General features: G+C 48.3%; 1 non-coding gene across 1 annotated transcript; it reads left to right on the top strand.

The window, feature by feature from the left end:
* Positions 1–1,152: 1,152 nt before the first annotated feature.
* On the top strand, positions 1,153–1,225 carry Trnaa-ggc (transfer RNA alanine (anticodon GGC)). The gene has a single exon. It is a non-coding gene; the product is annotated as a tRNA-Ala (tRNA).
* The last annotated feature ends 17,995 nt before the right edge of the window (positions 1,226–19,220 follow it).

The following is a 19,220-nucleotide window of genomic DNA, read 5'->3' as shown; positions in this document are numbered from 1 at the left end:
CGAAGAGCAAAAGGAGCGGCTATTGTGATTGCAATAGCTTCCACAGAAGCCGAAATTACTGACGGAAAATTATTGTCTGCTATTGATTACTTCCCCAGCGGAACGAATATCCCGGCCAGCGGCCAAAACCGTAATACCTTGTCAACTCGAACGCGCATATGTCGAAAAATCGGCTAAGCCGAATTTTCCGCGGAACCGAACCATTTCCTATACGTCCCATGCATTCGTTGCCCTTCATTTCGAAGTATTTTTGGGGCAAACTGCGCAAATCTCGAAATCTTGACTGAGTGTGGAACGAAAATTTCGCCGCAGCCGACCGTTTCACAAGATTCGCGCGATGCTGCCGAGCCTGTAAGTCCCTCGATTTTTTTTCTCGTTTAGCTGCGCCTAACACAAAGCCTATTTTTCCCCGAACGCGAAGTCTGGGCCTACAGGCATATGAACGTCGGCAAGCAACCCTGTGGCACGTCATGTGACGGTAGAGACATGCGCAGAGGTACAGTGTACTAAAAGATAGAGGTGTGTCGTGTGGGGAAAAGCCCAATGGAGGTCAGCGGCAGGGAAGATCCGCTCATGCAATGCGTCAAGCAGCTACAGGACTCCTTACTAGGCCCAAGTGCGACCGCAAAGAAGACCAGCATTACGCAGTTCTTTTCTGCTACGTAAAATTGCGGTGCCACAAAACCCAGCCGATGATCGTCTCTTGTATGTTTTTTTTTTAAATGCAACGCATCTCATGCTCGCCCCTCTGTCCTTCCTGCGACCCGCCGCGGTGGCTCAGTGGCTGAGGCGTTGCGCTGCTGATGGGCGATTCCATAGCGTGATGGGCGATTCCATAGCGACGATTGCGATTTCAACAAAAAAGAAAACGGGAGAAAATATATCCAACCGTCATATCTGTTGGCGGTTGTCCTATGAATAGTCACTAGGACAACATCAAGTCTGGGCTAGAAAGTAGGTGATAAATCGTCGCCACTTTATCTGTTTTTCGAATATTTTGACATGTCGTAGACACTCGAGTCACGGCCCGGAGGTTAAAAAGAAGGTCCCCTTCACCCCGAGTAGTCCGAGTGGCGCTGGCTACCACCCCCAAGCGCAGGAAACAAAAATACCTGAACATAAATACCCCAGAAAGTGGAGGGGAAAATCGCCCCGCCGGTAGCGTAGTGGTCATCGCACCAGACCGGCATTCTGGAGGTCGTGGGTTCGGATCCCACCTGGCGGCATACCTCAGCAAAGTTGGCGCGGCTCACTCAAACTCACTCACATTTTTTTTTCGGATCACCACTCACTCAAACTCAGACTCAAAGCTGAACAGTACATCTGCGCTCACTCAAACTCAAACTCACAGTGAGCGGAAAACTAAGAACTCACTCGGTCTCAAAACTCAAAATGTACTCAAACTCAAAATTTACTTATTACTCAAAATGTACTCAAAACTCAAAATGCTCTTAGAATGTACGCAAACTCAAAATGTACTCAGTACTCAAAATGTACTCAAGCTCAAAATGTACTCAAAACTCAAAATGCTCTCAAAATGTACCCAAACTCAAAATGTACTCAGTACTCAAAATGTACTCAAGCTCAAATTGTACTCAAAACTCAGAATGTACTCAAACTCAAAATGTACTCAGAACTCAAAATGTACTCAAACTCAAAATGTACTCAAACTCACAATGTACTCAGTACTCAAAATGTACTCAGTACTGGAAATGTACTCAAACTCAAAATGTACTGAAACTCAAAATGTACTCAGTACTCAAAATGTACTCAAACTCAAAATGGACTCAAAACTCAAAATGTACTCAAAACTAAAAAGGAACTCAGAACTCAAAATGGTCTGAAAACTCAAAGTCAATTCAGAACTCGAATGGACTCACAACTCTCTCGTGCTAGGAATTTACTCGGGCTCAGATGGACTCTGATTTCATTAGCATTCAGAGTTTTAAAATTCACGCATGGTAAAAATATTGCGGGTGCGAATTCGTGAGCTCAAACTCTTGCATTCGGTACGACATGACACCGTAACTCCTGTGAGGTCGGAAACAATTTTCGTGGCCTATTTAATACAGCTATACCTGCTGGCCATGTTGATTAGTGCTGGTTGCAAGCATTTGTACGCATATATTGGATACCAAACTCTTGATGTAGGCTCTGTGTTCGTGTTCATGACAGGCGGTCCAGACTCGATGGTGTGCTGGGGCCCTGGGACGAAACAAACAAGATTTGGCGAGGGGGCGTGCGCTCACTGCTCAGTTCATTCACGTCGAAGCTGTTTAGGGATACGGTTCCGTCCATTCTTGCTCTGCATCCTGAACAAACGCCTTGTGTCAAAGCGAACTGTCCCCGCGTATCTCTGAAGCGCGAGGCGTTCATGGATATGCCTTGGCTTTTTAATGCGTAGCATTCTTTGCCGAGTACCTCCCTCCTTCTCCCCGGCCAGGATCGTGTAACGCCCTGCAAATTCCACAAAAATGCCCTTATCACGGAAGTTCAACCTGTAATCATTATAAAAACATAAATGTGGATAATTCATCAAACAAAATTTAAAAAAAAAACTAAAAAAAGAAATAATAAGAAAAATATCGAAAATGGCGAAGCGTGTAACACGGGAGTCATGGATAGCCACATATTGGGTTAAAATTCAAAGTGATGTGCAGCTAGGGCATGTGGGGAATCAAATTGAAGGTCTCGAGGAGGGAAATCACGTGGGACAAACAAAAAATGCTTCGTGGTCATAATCATGACTTAGTTATCGTGAGTAATAATAAAGGTTGGACTTCATAATGATGACCCGTAGGCGTATGGGGTCTCAAATTAAATGTTTCGATTAGGGAAATAACGTTGGACAATAAGAAATACATCCTGGTAGTAATAATGATATAGTCACGGTGAATCATACAATGATTTAAAATTCATTGGGATATCGCGAGTGTGTCCCTGCGCACCGAATTGAAGATCTCGGTGTGGGGATTCGCGTGGGACAAAAAAAAATGCTTCCTGGTTATAATCGTGACACAGTCATGGTGAGTCATAGATGTGGTTAACATTCCAAGTGATGTGCGCTAGGGCGTGTGGGGTGTCAAATTGAAGGTCTCAATGAGGGAAATCCCGTGAGACAAAGAAAAATTTCACCTGGTCATAATCATGACATAGCCATAGTGAGTCATCGATTGGGTTAAAAATCGGTGATGCCACCGCGAGGTATGGGGCATCAAATTGAAAGTCTTGATGAGGGGAATCACTTGGGACAAATAAGAGATGCTTCCTCGTTATCATCATGCGATAGTCATGGTAAGTCATAAATCATGGTAAGTCAGCAGTATATATAGAATCTTTTTGTACACCAAACACATTTCGCAGAAAAGAACAAAACGAACGAACGAAGAGAGAAATCACCACATCGTTAAACAGGGCAAGAAGAGGTCCTGAAAGAGCGTTCTCAGCAGAGCCATGGCTGGATCCTATCCGCAACACCACGTTTCCCGTTTTGCTACTTATGCTAAAAACTCCCACCTCCCCTCGCGGGAACCCCTGTGCAGATGCGACGCATAGGCAGAGCGGCGAAAGGACCGCGTTTTATAGCGCGCATAACGTTGAGGGGACTGCGTAAGCCGGTCCCAGTCGATGACGACGTTGACGTGCTTGTAAAGTGGCGTGGACTCTAGGTGTTTGAGCCAAGCGTGGATGTTGCTTCGCCGGAGAACGGCACACCGGTTATATGCGCAGCGCGTCCGAAGGAGAGGAAACCGCGGAAGAGAGAGTACTGCACATGCGCCGGCCCCAGCGCGTCTGCCGCGGCTATGACGCAACGTGCCGCGGCTATGACGCAACACAATCCAACACAATCCACTTTAATCCAATCCAATCCAAATCCAATCAAATCCAAGCCAAGCCAAGCCAAGCCAAGCCAATCCAAGCCAATCCAATCGAATCCAATACCATGCCCCTCGCGAGGGAGTGTTCGCTATCGGAGAGGAGAGGGGGTGAGCGGCGGAGAGCGCAGCTGGCGCGGCGAGGAGAATGGGGGAGGGGCGGACAACGCCGACGACGCCGGAGGGACAAGGCGAGTGAATGAGATGCTCTGCATCTAAAAACACCGGGCAGTTAGCCAAATTAAATTTTACAAGAACGCACAAGTCGTTGCAGCAATGACCACAAGGGCCTCCGCTCGAACCGCTATATGACTAGCTTAGATCGGGCCCAACCGCATGCATAACAGTGGGATCTGGAAAGTCATAGTTATTTCGTTTGGTGATTTTGTATGACGAAACGTTATCTGGTCGGTACAATGTATAATGGGGTACTGTTATTTCAAATCCCATGTAGCAGTGTACAACTTTTCAAAAGCAATACAGCGGTAATAAAATCCAACGAAGCTGTCTAACTATTTAAGAAATGTTATCTCTAATGTGGAAAACATTTAGCAAGAAATTTGTTCAGAGTACAAGTATGTTTGCATATTGAAAGCGGGGCGGGTGACAACTTTAGGCACCCTACTTCGCGTAGAAGCACTGATAAAGCTGTAGTTGTCGCCAGCACAACGCCCCACAGCGTGATTTTCTCGCCCGCAACAGATGTGTTTTCCAGTTTCTGGCCTGTCATTGGTGCGATTTTCTTGATGCGCCAACAACGACTCGCCATCGTTGTTGCTGGAAATTAACACGCATAAGTGGGAGTGAATTCTTTTTTGACAAGTCACATGTTTACGTGCGGCAACGACAGAAGCGCAGCGAACCAAGCTTCTATCACGTAAACGTCACGTAATCGGCACGATTCACAACGAATGCTGAGGGATGTCTGTAGCCCAGTAGGCTCACGCGTGCTTCTTTGCCGCTGCAGCAGCTCGCTGCAATGTCCTTCTGTCGCAGCCATGTACTCACCGCTGTAAATTCTGGCACGAAAGTGAATTGTGTATACGCGCATTCTGTGTTTTTACCTTTGGGCGTAGAGTGATACCAAAGGCTCAGGAAAGAGGGAAATACATTTTTTCGCCTTTTGAAACACAGGAACCTTATCTGGGGGACGCAGGAAATGAATCTAGCTTTTCATTCAGACCACGAAAAGCTCCCTCCTCGCCCTCTTTTCAAGTCGCCAACTTCATGTTCGCCAGAAAAAAAAGAAAAATTGGGCCCATCTCCCCGCGAGGGGGACTCGAGTAAATGCGTCGCATAGGGGGTGGGTGTATTGCGTTAACGTTTAGTGTTTGGGGAGTTGGTGGTAGTGAATGCGTTGTATCAGCAGCTTCTTGACCTAGTTTGAATGAGTCAAGGATATAAGGCGCGTTCGTAGCCTCCCATTCTGTGTCGGCTTTGTGGCGCAGTGGGTAGAGCACCATGTACATTGCGTTCCGCCCGCAGGGTCGAGGGATGAAACCAGGCGCCGGATACTTTTTTTTTTATATAGTGTAGGGGGAGGGGTGCGGACAACGACGGTGCGGACTACGACGGACGTCAACGCGGGTGGCATCGTGAGTTACTGAAATGCTCTGCATTTAAAAGACAGCATGCGAATAGGCAAGAATAAAACATCTGGGCCAGGTCATGCGAGTGTTCATTCCGTACTGTTATCAGACATTCTTGGCTACGATCTTCGCTTCGGTCATATCAGAGAACGCTCGTGTCCGAGCACGGCTGAAGCATGCCGTTATCGGAGCTATATTTTCTTTCGTGCGGCAGTTGTTTTTACACTGCTAGATTTCTGCTACCTGACGCAGCTGTTTGGGGGCGGTACGTGATGCCATCTGTTAAGCAAAAAAGTGCGAATCTGAGTTGGCGCCGAACTGTAGAGGGTTCCGGATTAATTTTGACCACCTGTGGATCTTTAACGTGCGCCGAAATCTCGTACACACGGGCGTTTTTGCTTTTCGCCTCATCAGACAAGCGGCCGCCATGGCCGGGAATCGAACCCGCGACCTCATGCTCAGCAGCGCAATGCCTTAGCCACTGAGCCACCCCGGCGGGTTGACCCTAGCAAATCAAACTGTTAACAGAAGCAGGCGAACAACCAGCAAGAAAGTACCGCCGTGTGCTTTCCCACCACCCTCTCCCACCTTCTCAGAGGATCCATCAAGAGGAAAAGGTGCGATAACCATTTTTTATGACTTCACGAGGCCATTATTATTCACACTCCCAGCCGATAAATCAGACACCCCCCACCCACACCTCCACCTCCCCACCAACCGATCATGCGCATCGCGAATGCTGCCGTACCCGCAGCTAACCTGAATTGCGAGCCCAAAGCGGCACATGAAACATAACCACCAACCATATCTGCCTCCTAGGCTACTCATATGTACTCAGAACTCAAAATGTACTCAGTACTCAGAATGTACTCAAACCTAAAATGTACTCGAAACTCAAAATGTACTCAAATTCAAAAATGTACTCAGTACTCAAAATGTACTCAGTACTCAAAATGTACTCAAACTCAAATGTACCCAAAACTCAGATGTACCCAAAAATCAAAATGTACTCAAACTCAAAATGTACTCAGTATTCAAAATGTACTCAAACTAAAAATGTATTCAGTACTCAAAATGTACTCAGTATTCAAAATGTACTCAAACTCAAAATGTACTCAAACTCAAAATGCACTCAGCACTGAAAATGTACTCAAACTTAAAATGTACTCAGTACTCAAAATGTACTCAAACTCAAAATGTACTCAGTACTCAAAATGTACTCAAACTCAAAATGTACTCAAAACTCAAAATGGACTCACAAATCACTCGGTCTCAGGCGTACTCAAACTCAGTCGGGCCCAAACTCACTCAAGCTCAAACTCACCATGCTACACTAGCCTCGCGCTCACTCAAACTCAAACTCATGTGTGAGTTTGAGTCCAAATGAGTCTGAGTGAGTGGACTCATCAGTGAGTCCGCCGACCTCTGCCTGGCAGGCATTTTTTCTCCACTTTCTTTCTTTCTTTCTTTCCGAATTCTTTATCTGTTTCAATGACCTACCACATCCTCTCATTTGCTTTCCGAGGTTTTCTTGACTGTCAACCCTCATTTCTGTCTTATTTTCAACTAGCCCCTCATTTCCTATTCTGATTCGCTACATGCATAGCGAGGGCCTCTATTCTGGCAGTCTTGGTGCCATAGGGAGCTTAAGAGGGTTCAGCGCTAGTCGACCACTCTCGACATGTCGTAGACACTCGAGTCACGGCCCGTGGGTTAAAAAGAAGGTCCCCTTCACCCCGAGCAGTCCGAGTGGCGCTGGCTACCACCCCCAAGCGCAGGAAACAAATATACCTGAAGATAAATACCCCAGAAAGTGGAGGGTAAAATCGCCCCGCCGGTAGCGTAGTGCTCATCGCACCAGACCGGTCTTCTGGAGGTCGTGGGTTAGGATCCCACCTGGCGGGAATTTTGCTCCACTTTCTTTCCAAATTCTTTGTTTCAATGACCTATCACATCCTCCCCTTAGCTTTCCGAGGTTTTCTTGACTGCCAACCCTTATTTCTGTCCATTTCCTATTCTGATTCGCTATATATATATATATATATATATATATATATATATATATATATATATATATATATATATATATATATATATATATATATATATATGTGGGCGTGTGTGAGCGCATTGAAAATTAATGAGCACTTGCTGCGCTGTAGGGCCCTTGATCATGCTGTGGCCAATCGCCACCAGTTGGTAGGGCCATTCTCTTATCTGCGCATACCCATTATAATCATGATCTGTAGATAATCATCGTCACGAGTGGCTTGTTCTGTCGAGTCACTGACGGGGGATTAAAACCAAGACTGCTGGTACTGCTGCCGACTTGTGTGGGGTCTTCCCTTGCCTTACAATACACACACACACACACACACACACACACACACACATATATATATATATATATATATATATATATACAGGTGAATCAACATTAGATCGACAGGTTTTCTAAAAATTAGGCGTTTATGTTTACGCGAGTACCACCTATACAGTGAGGTTATGCGCCCAGGGGGACACAGAATGATGCATGCAATGGTTGATGTCCGTGGCTTCATTAATTAAAATTTAATAATTAACTTTTGTGTGGCTCCAGTAAGCAGGTATGTTTATATTGAAGAGTTGGATGCAATCATGTTTCCATGCAGTTTTATTTAGCATACTTCTAGCGAATCCGCACTCCGAGATATCGAACTGCGAAGCTTAATTGCCGTTCGCAGGATTACGCATGCAAGACAGTGAAAACCTGTGCAAAACTCCTCCCTTTTGTGACGTCCTTGCTGTGTACTGTGTTTAGTTTGACAACGGGCTGGACGCATAGGAAAAACCAGGAAGAAAGGTGAGTAGCCTGTGGTGGGCTGGATAGCCGTATTGCAGGCGAATGTAACAAAAGGAAGAATTTGATCCCAGTTAGTGTGATTCGGATTAATATACATGGAAAGCATGTCGGAGAGAGTACGATGAAATCGTTCGGTGATGCCGTTGGTCTGAGGATGGTAACTATGGTGGTAGGTTTATGCACAGTATTTGCTGCTCGAAGCACTTCAGCCAGAATTTGGGATAGGAACACCTTGCCGTGTATCTCAAAAAGATGTGACGTGCACCGTGGCGCAAGATGATGTTCTGAAGCACAAAATCTGCAATTTCTTGATCGCATCCAGATCGCAGAGGTGATGTTTCCGCGTTCCTGGTCAAATGGTCGACCGCTGTCGCAATCCAGAGGTAGCTGGTGGGTGTGCGTGGCAGTGGCCCATACAGATCAATGCCCGCTTTATCAAAAGGAGAAGGTGGACAGGGAACTGGTTGTAGCGGACCAGCTGGGACAGACGCAGTGCGCTTCCTGTCTTGGCAGTTGGCACACGATGAAATGTATTTTGCCACACTTGTGGACATCCCAGGCCAGAAAAAAATGACTACGGATTCGGTCGTACGTTTTCTCAAAACCAGCTTGTCCAGCGGACGCGTCATCGTTGAAGGCCTCTAAAATGACTGGCCTGAGCATCCGAGGCAAAACAGTGACCCATCGACTGCCTGCAGGATGATGACTATAACGCAAGAGAACTCCACTTACAAGCTTGAAGTTCTTCAGCTGCCGGCTATGATTCGGCGACAATAATTATCTTCCCGTTGGAAGGCCGGTAAGTTGAGTGTGTCTTCAACCATGGCGTAAGGAATGGGTGCGATGGGCAGCACAGGGTGCGTCGGTGCGGAGGCAGGGGCTGGCAATTTGGACAACGGGCATCGTGAAAGGGCGTCCGCATCCAAATGCTTCTTGCTGGTCTTGTAACAGTAAAACAGTACTGCTGCAGACGAATAACCCAACGGCCAAGGCGTCCGGAAAGGTTCCTGAGTGTCGACAGCCAGCCCAACGCATGGTGGTCGGTAATGACAGTGAGATGCCTGCCGTATAAGGGCGAAACTTTCGGATGGCCCAAACAACGGCGAGGCACTCCCTCTCCGTTATGCTGTAGTTTTGTTCTGGCGCCGTAAGCGAACGATTGGCATGTGCAACCAGTCGCTCCTTGTGTTGAGCATCTAGTTGCAGCAAGGCGGCACCAATGCCTTGCCCACTGGCATCCGTGTGCTGGATCGTTGGAGCACTGTCGTTAAAATGGAAAAGGACGGGGCTTGATATGAGGGCGGCTTTGAGGGCCTGAAAGGCCCGTTCCCAATCTTCTGTCCAAACGAAGGTGCCAGGGCGTAGAAGGCGATGTAGTGGGGAAGCAACTGTTGCGAAATTTTGTATAAATCTGCGGAAGTATGATCCGAGTCTGATGAAGCGGCGCAGTTCTTTCTGCTGTTGTGGACGGGTAAAAATTAAAACTTCCGAAATCTTCTCTGGCTCACGTTGAATTCCTTTTTTGCTGACGGCGTGTCCTAATAATATAATGGATTTTCTGGCGAAAGTGCATTTCTTTGTGTTTATCTGCAGTCCCGGATTTGAAAGAGAACTGAGTACTTCGTCCAGACGGTGTAAGTGTTGGTCAAATGTAGTTGAAAAAACAACAATGTCGTCCAGGCAGCAGAGACATATTTTCCACTTAAGACCAAGCACGGTGTCAATCATTCGTTCAAACGTGACAGGCGCATTACACAGCACAAATGGCATCACGTTGAGCTCGTAAAGCCCCTCTGGTGTGGAAAACGCCATCTTCTCTTTGTCATCCTCGTGCATTGGGATCTGCCAATATCCCGAGCGTAAGTCGAGACTCGAGAAGTACTCCGCTCCTTGGAGACTGTCCAAAGCATCGTCGATGCGGGGCAGCGGATAAACGTCTTTCCGAGTGATCTTATTTAGTGCACGGTAGTCGACACAAAAGCAAACTGACCCATCCTTCTTCTCGACTACCCGCCGCGGTGGCTCAGTGGCTAAGGCGTTGCGCTGCTGAGCACGAGGTCGCGGGTTCGATTCCCGACCGCGGCGGCCGCTTTTCTGATGGAGGCGAAAAGCAAAAACGCCCGTGTGCACGAGATTTCGGCGCACGTTAAAGATCCCCAGGTGGTCAAAATTAATCCGGAGCCCTCCACTACGGCGCGCCTCATCGCCTGCGTTTCGTCGGCGCGTTAAACCTTACAATCAATCAAATTCTTCTCGACTAGCACAACCGGCGATGACCAAGAGCTCGACGATGGGCGGATAACGTCGTGCTTGAGCATCTCAGCGACCTTCCCTTCAATAATTTTCCTTTCGTGTGAAGAGACGCGGTATGGTCGCCGGCGTACAATCGCTGAGCCATCTGTCTGAATTCGGTGGGCAGCCACGGTGGTCCGTTTTAGAGTGTTAGTACCCAAGTCAAAGGATGCAAGGTGCTTCGCCAGTACCGTGAGCAGCTGTTCCGATTTCTCAGATGTAAGGTCGGGGCTGATAGTTGCAGCGATACTAGACGTACCACCCGAAGAAGCAAAGTCACACGCACGCGAAGGTGGTACTGCGTTCGAAAGCACAGAAACAGGCTCTCTGTCAACCACAGCAGCGACGGTCATGCCTTTAGGAAACAAAATTGGCTCTCTCGTAGTGTTCCGAGCGGCCAGAGCTGCAGATCCTTGTGAAAAACGGACGAGGCATGTGGACATAGCAATTCCTCGGGGAAGCATACGGCTTGATGGAGACGCTACCACATCGCCTGCGAATGCTGCTCAAGGACACCAGAAGAACTTCTTCACAACCGGGTGGCGAAACACAGTCCGTGCGTAAGGTTAATAGCAGCTGTCGTGAGTTTGGTGCAGGGGAAGGCTCCGTGCTGGAAATATAAATGGCTGGTTGACGACATGAAATAACCGCAGAAGCTGAAGAAAGGAAGTCCCATCCAAAAATTAATTCATGGGCGCACTCTGACAAAACGGCAAACTCAATATGGTGACAATAACTGCGATGACGAAACGTGCTGTGCAAGATGCGGCAGGCTGTATGATATTTATATTTGCGCTACATAACGAAGGTCCAGAGTAGAGTGTCTTCACTTTTCGTAGCCTGGCACAGATCCCTATGCATGACGGAAATACTAGCTCCAGAGTTGACTAAAGCTTGTACAACAATTCCTTCCACAATCACAGGCAAAATGCTCGAGGGACGCGCCGGACGAGTTGTAGACAGTTCGCACGATGCAGTTTCCGCTCCATAAACTACAGCATCTAGTTTTGCGGCTGGTAGTTGACGCCGTTCGATACAGGGCGAAGAGAAGAGACAAAACGCCGCCCAGGCGAAGGGGAACGGCGTCTAGGGCCACATTGGGTGCGCGAACTGTCGGGTGAATCCTGAGGCGACGGGGAATGGTTGCGAGAGAGAGAGAGAGAGAGAGAGAGAGAGAGAGAGAGAGAGAGAGAGAGAGAGAGAGAGAGAGAGAGAGGGAGAGAGAGAGAGAGAAACAACTTTATTAATACTCAGGGATCAGGTGAGGGGGTGGGGCGGTCCAGAGGGCCACCGCGACCGTCAGGGCCCGGGTGGTCACCAAGTCTTGACTCGATACCTCCGGGTCGCGCAGCGCCTGCTCCCAGAGGGAGGGGGAAGGAAGGGGGGAGGGGTCTCCTGGGCACTCGCCCAAAGAATGATAGTGCGTGTCCAGGGCACCGCAGGCAAGGCACGTTGGGTAGTGGTTGATAAACAGGTCGTCGAGGTCTGTAGTTGTAGCGGAGGTCGCGTTCGCAGGGCGCGTAACCTCGGCGCTCATCTTGCTGGTGCCGTCGGCAAAAGCGCGAGATGTGGCCGCGAATTCCGCAATAGAAACAGACCGGGCGTTCATTACGCCGTAAATCCACATGCCGTCTCCAATTGTAATATGCAGGCGAAGCATGGCCAGGTGAGGAGATCGGTGTGAGCTGTCCGAGCATTGGTGGAGACGCAGGAACTCCGATCGGCAAGACCGGGAGTCGCGAAGCTGCGTCCACGTACGAGGGTGCGCCTAAAGCCACTGGGGGGTACTGCGCGGACTACACGTCATCGACGCCAGCTCCTAAATGATACAGGGACAGACAACCGATTTTTGTCGCGTATATGTTCTCTAGCTCATATGAAAGCCAGCGTTTTATATAGCCCGGTAACCACAAGCAATTTCTAAACAAATAGGCGGAAATAATTTTAATTTGGCAGCAAACTTCCTGAAATCAGAAGTGTGGCAGGTCGTAGTGTCGAAACTTGGCACTACAATATGTGTCCCTGTCACGTGACCTGCAAACCTTGCAGCTACTGTAACGGCTGAAACGTTTATTTACGTATTGAAAACCTTTTAACACAAGTATTTGTACAAGGTTAAATTGTATATGTATATTAAAGATTATTTTGAAAATTCTAAAGACACGCCGCCCGCCGCCGCTGGGTTGCTCTCAGTGTGTCTAACTGAGCCACCATGCCCAGAATTAACGACAGCGTTCAGAGAGAGAGAGAGAGAGAATAGTCTTTAATGATACTGGTGAGGTTAGCCTGGCCAAGGCGCCTAGCTTGCTACACCAGATGTATAAAAAAATGAAATCGATGAAGAGATGATGATAATGACTGTGATGAACATGACGCGCTCATTAAGAGAGTCCTGTTTAAAGAGTCTGACCAAGTCCTGTGCTTCGCAGGAAAGACAGTAGAGCTTTTGTCGCTCGAGATGCTCGTTTAGAGTTAGTCCAAGGGCCTAGCACGTCACTGAGAGAGCGTTCAGTAAACAGACCCAGTGAAGGAGCATTGACGATTCTGCCTGAGGCAGAGGCGTTTGTTCTGCCAAAATATTTGATTTCAGTTCCAAAATACGCCAACGGCAGCTTTAAAAAAAAGAAAAAACGTCGCGCCCGGGGAGAATCGAACTTCCCACCTCCACAACGTGAAGACAGATTCTACCTATCGTCTATCCCAACGGATGGCGCATTCGTGCACAATAGACCGTTGCATCAAAAAACACATAACGGAACAGGAACGCCTGCGATTCAAACATTTTTAGCTGGGGACAAGTTTTTAAATATCGTTTTTCATTTCGCATACAGACAAAAGTATGTTGCCTAGCTACTCTATGTCATGGTTGCCAGCATCATTTTTGGGAGGGACACATACGGCTCGCAGATCTAAAAATATCGATTTAAGGAGTTCTAGGGCGTTATCAGCAAAACCGTTTCTCGTCAAGGTGCTTTAAGTGATGCCCTTTCATTTGGGATAGAGAATATATACTCGACAAAAATCGGTTGTCTGTCCCTTTAATGATTCCCCGCAAAATTATCGCAGGCTGGGCGCACCGGTCACCATGAGAGCACGATGGGCCTTGCTTTTGGAGTTTCTCGCGAATGATATCGCCGAGAACGAAGCTCCGATTCAGGATGAAGACGAGCTGATTCCTGCCGTGGCTGAAGGCGAATCGCTTGTAGCTGGTCGAGACGCTGACAAGTGATCCGTACGTCATCCACAGAAGTCGGATTTTGCAGGGCAAGCGAGTTAAATGCGAACTCTGCGATGCCTTTGAGGAGATGACGAACTTTGTCAGCGTCTGACATGTCTGGGTTCACTCGACGGCAGAGAGCGAGGACATCATCAATATAAGACTCAAACGCCTCGTCTGGACGCCGCCGACGGGCATCTAGTTTTCTCTTTGCCTCACCTGAGTGCGCAGACGGTGTGCCAAATATCTCGCGGATCTTCTGAGTGAAGGATGCCCAATCAGTTATGGTGTGCTCGTTGTTAAGGTACCACGTCTTTGAAACTTCATTCAGGGAACCTACGTTCTGTAGCTTGAACTTCTCGTCCCACCTGTTAAAGTGGCTGACTCGGTTGAACTGGTCAAGCCACTCCTCGACGTCTTCGCCACGAAGACCAGCGAAGCCGGGAGGGTCGCGCTGGCGGCAAGTCACCATCCATGCCGGCGAGGTAGGAGCGGCAGCATTCGGCGCGCCTTCTCGGTCCATTGGATGGGATGGCGGTTGCACAAGGCAGCCGGAACGGAGCTCCAGGGATGCAGCTAGGTCAGGGAGAGGTCAGGGCCGAAAGAAGCAACCTCCACCAGTTGTAAAGAAACGGAAGACCCTGCACAAGTCGGCACCAGTTCGAGAGGTCTTGGTTTGATCACCCGTCGACGGCTCAACGGAATCAGCCACTCGTGATGATGATTATGTACAGATGATGATTATAGTGGGTATGCACACATGAGAGATTGGCCCTACCAACTGACGGCGATTGGCCACAGCATATAAGTGTCCTACAGCGCAATAATTGCCCAGTACTGTTCACTGCGCTTACAGACGCTCACACTATCCCCCCTCGACTGGAAGCGGCCTCCTGGTCGCAGTGAGTCACGATGTACGCTGGTTGTAACGTTTCATGGGGGAGACGTGCACGATTTCAGTTCGTCGCCATCGGCGGTCAGTATAGGGGCAGCTGCCGGAGACACCCGATAGTTTACAGGAGATGTCTGCTCAACTACGCTGTACGGACCAATGTACCTATGCAAAAACTTCTCGCATAGACCGGGAGAGCGTAGTGGCGTCCAAACTAACACTTCCTCCCTAGGACGGAAGTGCACGGAGCGGTGAGTGGAAACGTACTGGCTTTTGTGTTCTTGCTACGTGACTTCAGCGTGAAGACGGGCCAAGTGATGACAGTGGTTAAGCCGAGAGCCGAACACGTCAGAAAACGGTGCGGCAAGGTAGTCCGGGGCATATATATATATATATATATATATATATATATATATATATATATATATATATATATATATATATATATATATATATATATATATATATATATATATATATATATATATATATATATATATATATATATATATATATATATATATATATATATATATTTATATATATATATATATATATTGGTTCGGAACACCAACCGGCGGGAATTTCTTCAATTTTTTGTCTTCCAAAATTCTTCATCTGTTTCAATGACCTACCGCATTCTCCCCTTTGCTTCCCGAGTCATTCGTGACTATATATATATTGTGAGCTTTGTTTGAGGCTGCAGCCTGTATGCCACCATAGGTACCAATTGCTCACTATCATCACCACCGGTTTGAGGTGATCACTTCTTCATTTCCTGTACAAACTCATCATCATCGACGAGCCCGCTTCTTCGGAGATCATCATCAGTGCTGGGCTTGATCGCCATCTTGCGTTCTCGTCGACTCGCCTCCGAATAAAGGAGCTACGAAGCCACGGTCTGGTCGCCTGCTATCTACGGCCTCACAATATATATATATATATATATATATATATATATATATATATATGATAGAGAAGTCACATTGAAAAACATAACAGTATTTATTCAGAATAAATATTGTTATGTTCTTCAATGTGACTTCTCTATCATACAGTTAACCTTATAGCCAGGAACCTTTTCTCTTAACTATATATATATTGAGAGACGTGGGCCAATTGTCTTGTCGTGGTGAACCGTTGATTGCAGTGCAACGGCGCGACCGACCTTGCTGGGAGAACAGCTAAAGCGGAAGCGAAGAACAAACGCACCCGTGGGCTTAATGATGGTGGTGGGCGATGCGTGAATGAAGGCTAAGCAAGTAATGGGAGTGTGCCTGTATGGTGCAGGTTATGGTGAGATTGAAGAGCGAAGGAAATGATACCCTCTAAGACCGAAAGGCAGTGCTCACAATATATTGCATCGTATGGTGCAGATATATAAGAGTAAGACCAGGGACACGTACTTATAATTCATTTCAGAAGCTGCGTGCAACACTGTGAAGTCTAGATTGTTATAAACAGTCCGCCCACTGAGGGCGCCCAACTTGCTGTGAAGGAAAGCGGCAATCACCGCCGGGGTCTTGCGGTTCCACTTGCCCAGAGGGAGAGGGAAATGTCCTTTCTAGGTCCCCGCAACGGTGAGTTAGGTGTGCTCAGTGAGTGGATTGTTGCCAACAAAGACAACAATATAGCCTCTACAATGCTACATGTAGCTTCTGAAATTCAATTTAGGTAACTACAAACGAGAGATGATGAACGATAACGGCACCTGTGAAACAAGCTAGGGAGATGTAATTTTCATTTCATAAAATAAAATGTATCTATATAGCTCTGCGCTGGCCGGCCACCTTAACACAGTGGAATGGTTCCCCAATTTTTAAAGCGTAGCTTTGTATACCTTATTGGTGCTGTCCATTGTTAACGCAAAATGCACTGTCGGAAAGCCAACTTACACAATGAATACCTACAGAAAAAAAAATTCCCGCGCCTTCCCGCGAGGGGAACACGAGTAAATGCAGAGCATTGGGGCCTCAGTACTGGTTGAAGGCAGTGTTGATTCCATCGCTTCTTCCGTGATGCTGGAGTAGCAGACACAAGTAAACGTGGGGGCGAGCGTCAACCAAGGAAGGAAGGAGCAACGCAGTGACTGAAGCAGGAGCGACCGCTAGACGCTTTATATTTGCAGCGCGCGCAGTAGAGGGAGAGCAGTACGGGGGGGAGAGCGCGCATGCGCAAGCAGCGCGCGCCCTTCCACGCCCCACCGCGCTGCTATAACGCACCTGTTACGCCGAGACCGCGACGGAGCGAACGGGCTGACTACGACGCATGCGCGCGCCAGCTGCTGTTGAGAGAGAGGAGGGAAGGAGGAGAGGCGCACCTGCTGCGGACGCGGAGCTGTTGACACCGTCCGACGCAGGAAGAGGCGAGCCTAAGAAATGCTCTGCATTTTAAAAGCGCTTCCCGTTATCGGGCGTCTATCCGACTGCGCCATACCAACACGGTCCAAGCAGATTGGATTTTGGACTTTGACTTTGACTCAGGTTGTACAGGAGAATGAATGAATGAATGTGCTTTATTTAAAGGAGGCGCGAAGCCCTTTGGGGGGAAGGAGGTAAGTGGGGAGGGGATGAAGTGGGATACCACTAAAGTTCATTGTGGGATCATGGGTCCTTTCGAGGGCGTCTTCGTTCTTGGGTGCCGCCTAAAAAAAAAGAATACATGGTCAGGCCCGCTCTATACTGCTTTGTAGAGACCACTCTCTAGTGCGTATCGGCCTATTGCTCCGAGTAAGGATGCGTTACTCCGGAGTAGCTGTAAGTGCGCGCGAGCGTCAGATGGCAGTGGCCACTTATCAAGCAGGGCGGCTCTGCCCTTGTCGAATGTCGTACAGTGCCAGATTAGATGATACAGGTTAGGCGTTGTAGCCTGCCCACAAAAGGTACACGTGGGTGCCGATGTGAGGGAAGTGGCGCCGTTAAACCATTTCCGGGTTACGTTGGGGGTATATGCCGCGTTTGCGTAGGCCTTGTTAATAAAGATTTCTTCTTGCCGTCTGAGGGGGATTCCAGCGGGCAGGTAACCCTGAGGGGTAATGTCTTGTAGCCGCTTACGGCTTTCTTGTTGCAAGCGTTGGCGCTGCAAATATCATGTTACTGGAGTAGGCGCCGGCGGAGGGTTGGAAATCACGGGAGGAGAGGTGAGGAGGCACTCCCTTGCTGCGTCGTGGGCTTGCTGATTTCCATCTGCTCCAGCCGTGTGACCAGGTGTCCACGCAAGTCTAACAATCGTGCCTTGTTGCTGGAGGGTCTATATTAGTGTTATGATGTGATTTGCTGTTGCATTGTGAGTGTAGGCCTTGTTGAGCTCGCGCAACGCTGTATGAGAGTCCGTAATTAATCTGAATTTGGTGACGTTAGTTGGTGCAGAGTGTTGCAGTTGTTGAAGCGCCCCGAGTATTCCAAGGAGTTCAGCTTCTTTGGTGAGGCCGTAGGTGTGCGCTATTTGGCGGCGGCCGTTGAGGGCAGGGTGTTCAGGGCATACCCAGGCAATGGCCGCTTGCGCACGGTCAAGTGAGGCATCTGTGAAGATGTCCCATTCATCAGGACCTTTGTCTTGTTTAAGTTTGTGTATATATCGTTCCCGTACAGCCGTGTTTCGTCTTGGGATTGGTTTCCGGCGCACGATACAGGCTGTTCGGCGACCCCAGGGTGGGATTGAAGGGGGTATTAGATTGGGGTCGACTTCGCTGTTTTGCAGATCCCATCGTCTGGGTGCTTGGCCTTGCGGAGTTAGGTCAAGGCGTTGCTGGTGCCTAAGTTGCGTTTCTTCCACTATGCTGGTGAGTGGTGGCAGTTGAGCGGCCTGTTCGAGGATGTCAATGCGAGTATGTTTAGGGAGCCCAGTGATTGTCCGGATTGTTGCACGGTACAGGACATTCAGGTCCCGTATATGTTTTTGTGACAGAATGTATGCTGGTATTCCATAAGTGATTCTTCCGACCGCCACCGCTCGCGCAAGCGTAAGGCAAGCCCGTTGGCTAGATCCGCCGAATTTACTTGATATGCGGGAAATTAGGTGCATTGTTTGTCGCCAGGTTGTGCGTAGGGTACGAATCCACGCGTGGGGACTGTTGCAGCTACTAACCTGGATGCCGAGTAGTCGGATAGTGCCGTTTATTGAGGTTAAAGTTTCAGTGCCCATTTGAAGTGTCGGTTGTTCGGCCGGGTTTGTTAGTCGCCGTCCATCTATACTCAGGAATTCTGTTTTGCTGGGTGAAAGTTCCAAGCCAAGTTCTGCGAGGGAGTTTTCAAGGCTGAATACTGCTGCCTGTAGCTCAGTTTGCATACGCTCTTTGTAATTGTAATCAGCCGCTTCCGTCCACACGACAATGTCATCGGCGTAAATAGCAAATCGGGCTGAGGTGTTTCGCTCTAGTGCGCGAGCCACTCTGTTTATGGCCAAGTTGAAGAGAATTGGGCCGAGTATTGATCCTTGGGGAACACCCCTATCAAGAAAGAAAGTTTGAGGTGTCCACTGGGAACTCTTGCTGTGGAATCGAATTGGTCGGTGC

This window comes from Haemaphysalis longicornis, unplaced genomic scaffold (genome assembly GCF_048455015.1).
Source record: "Haemaphysalis longicornis isolate Haplotype H1 unplaced genomic scaffold, Haemaphysalis longicornis Haplotype H1 scaffold_1, whole genome shotgun sequence".
NCBI lineage: Eukaryota > Metazoa > Arthropoda > Arachnida > Ixodida > Ixodidae > Haemaphysalis > Haemaphysalis longicornis.
This window is presented reverse-complemented; position numbering and strand designations above follow the sequence as displayed.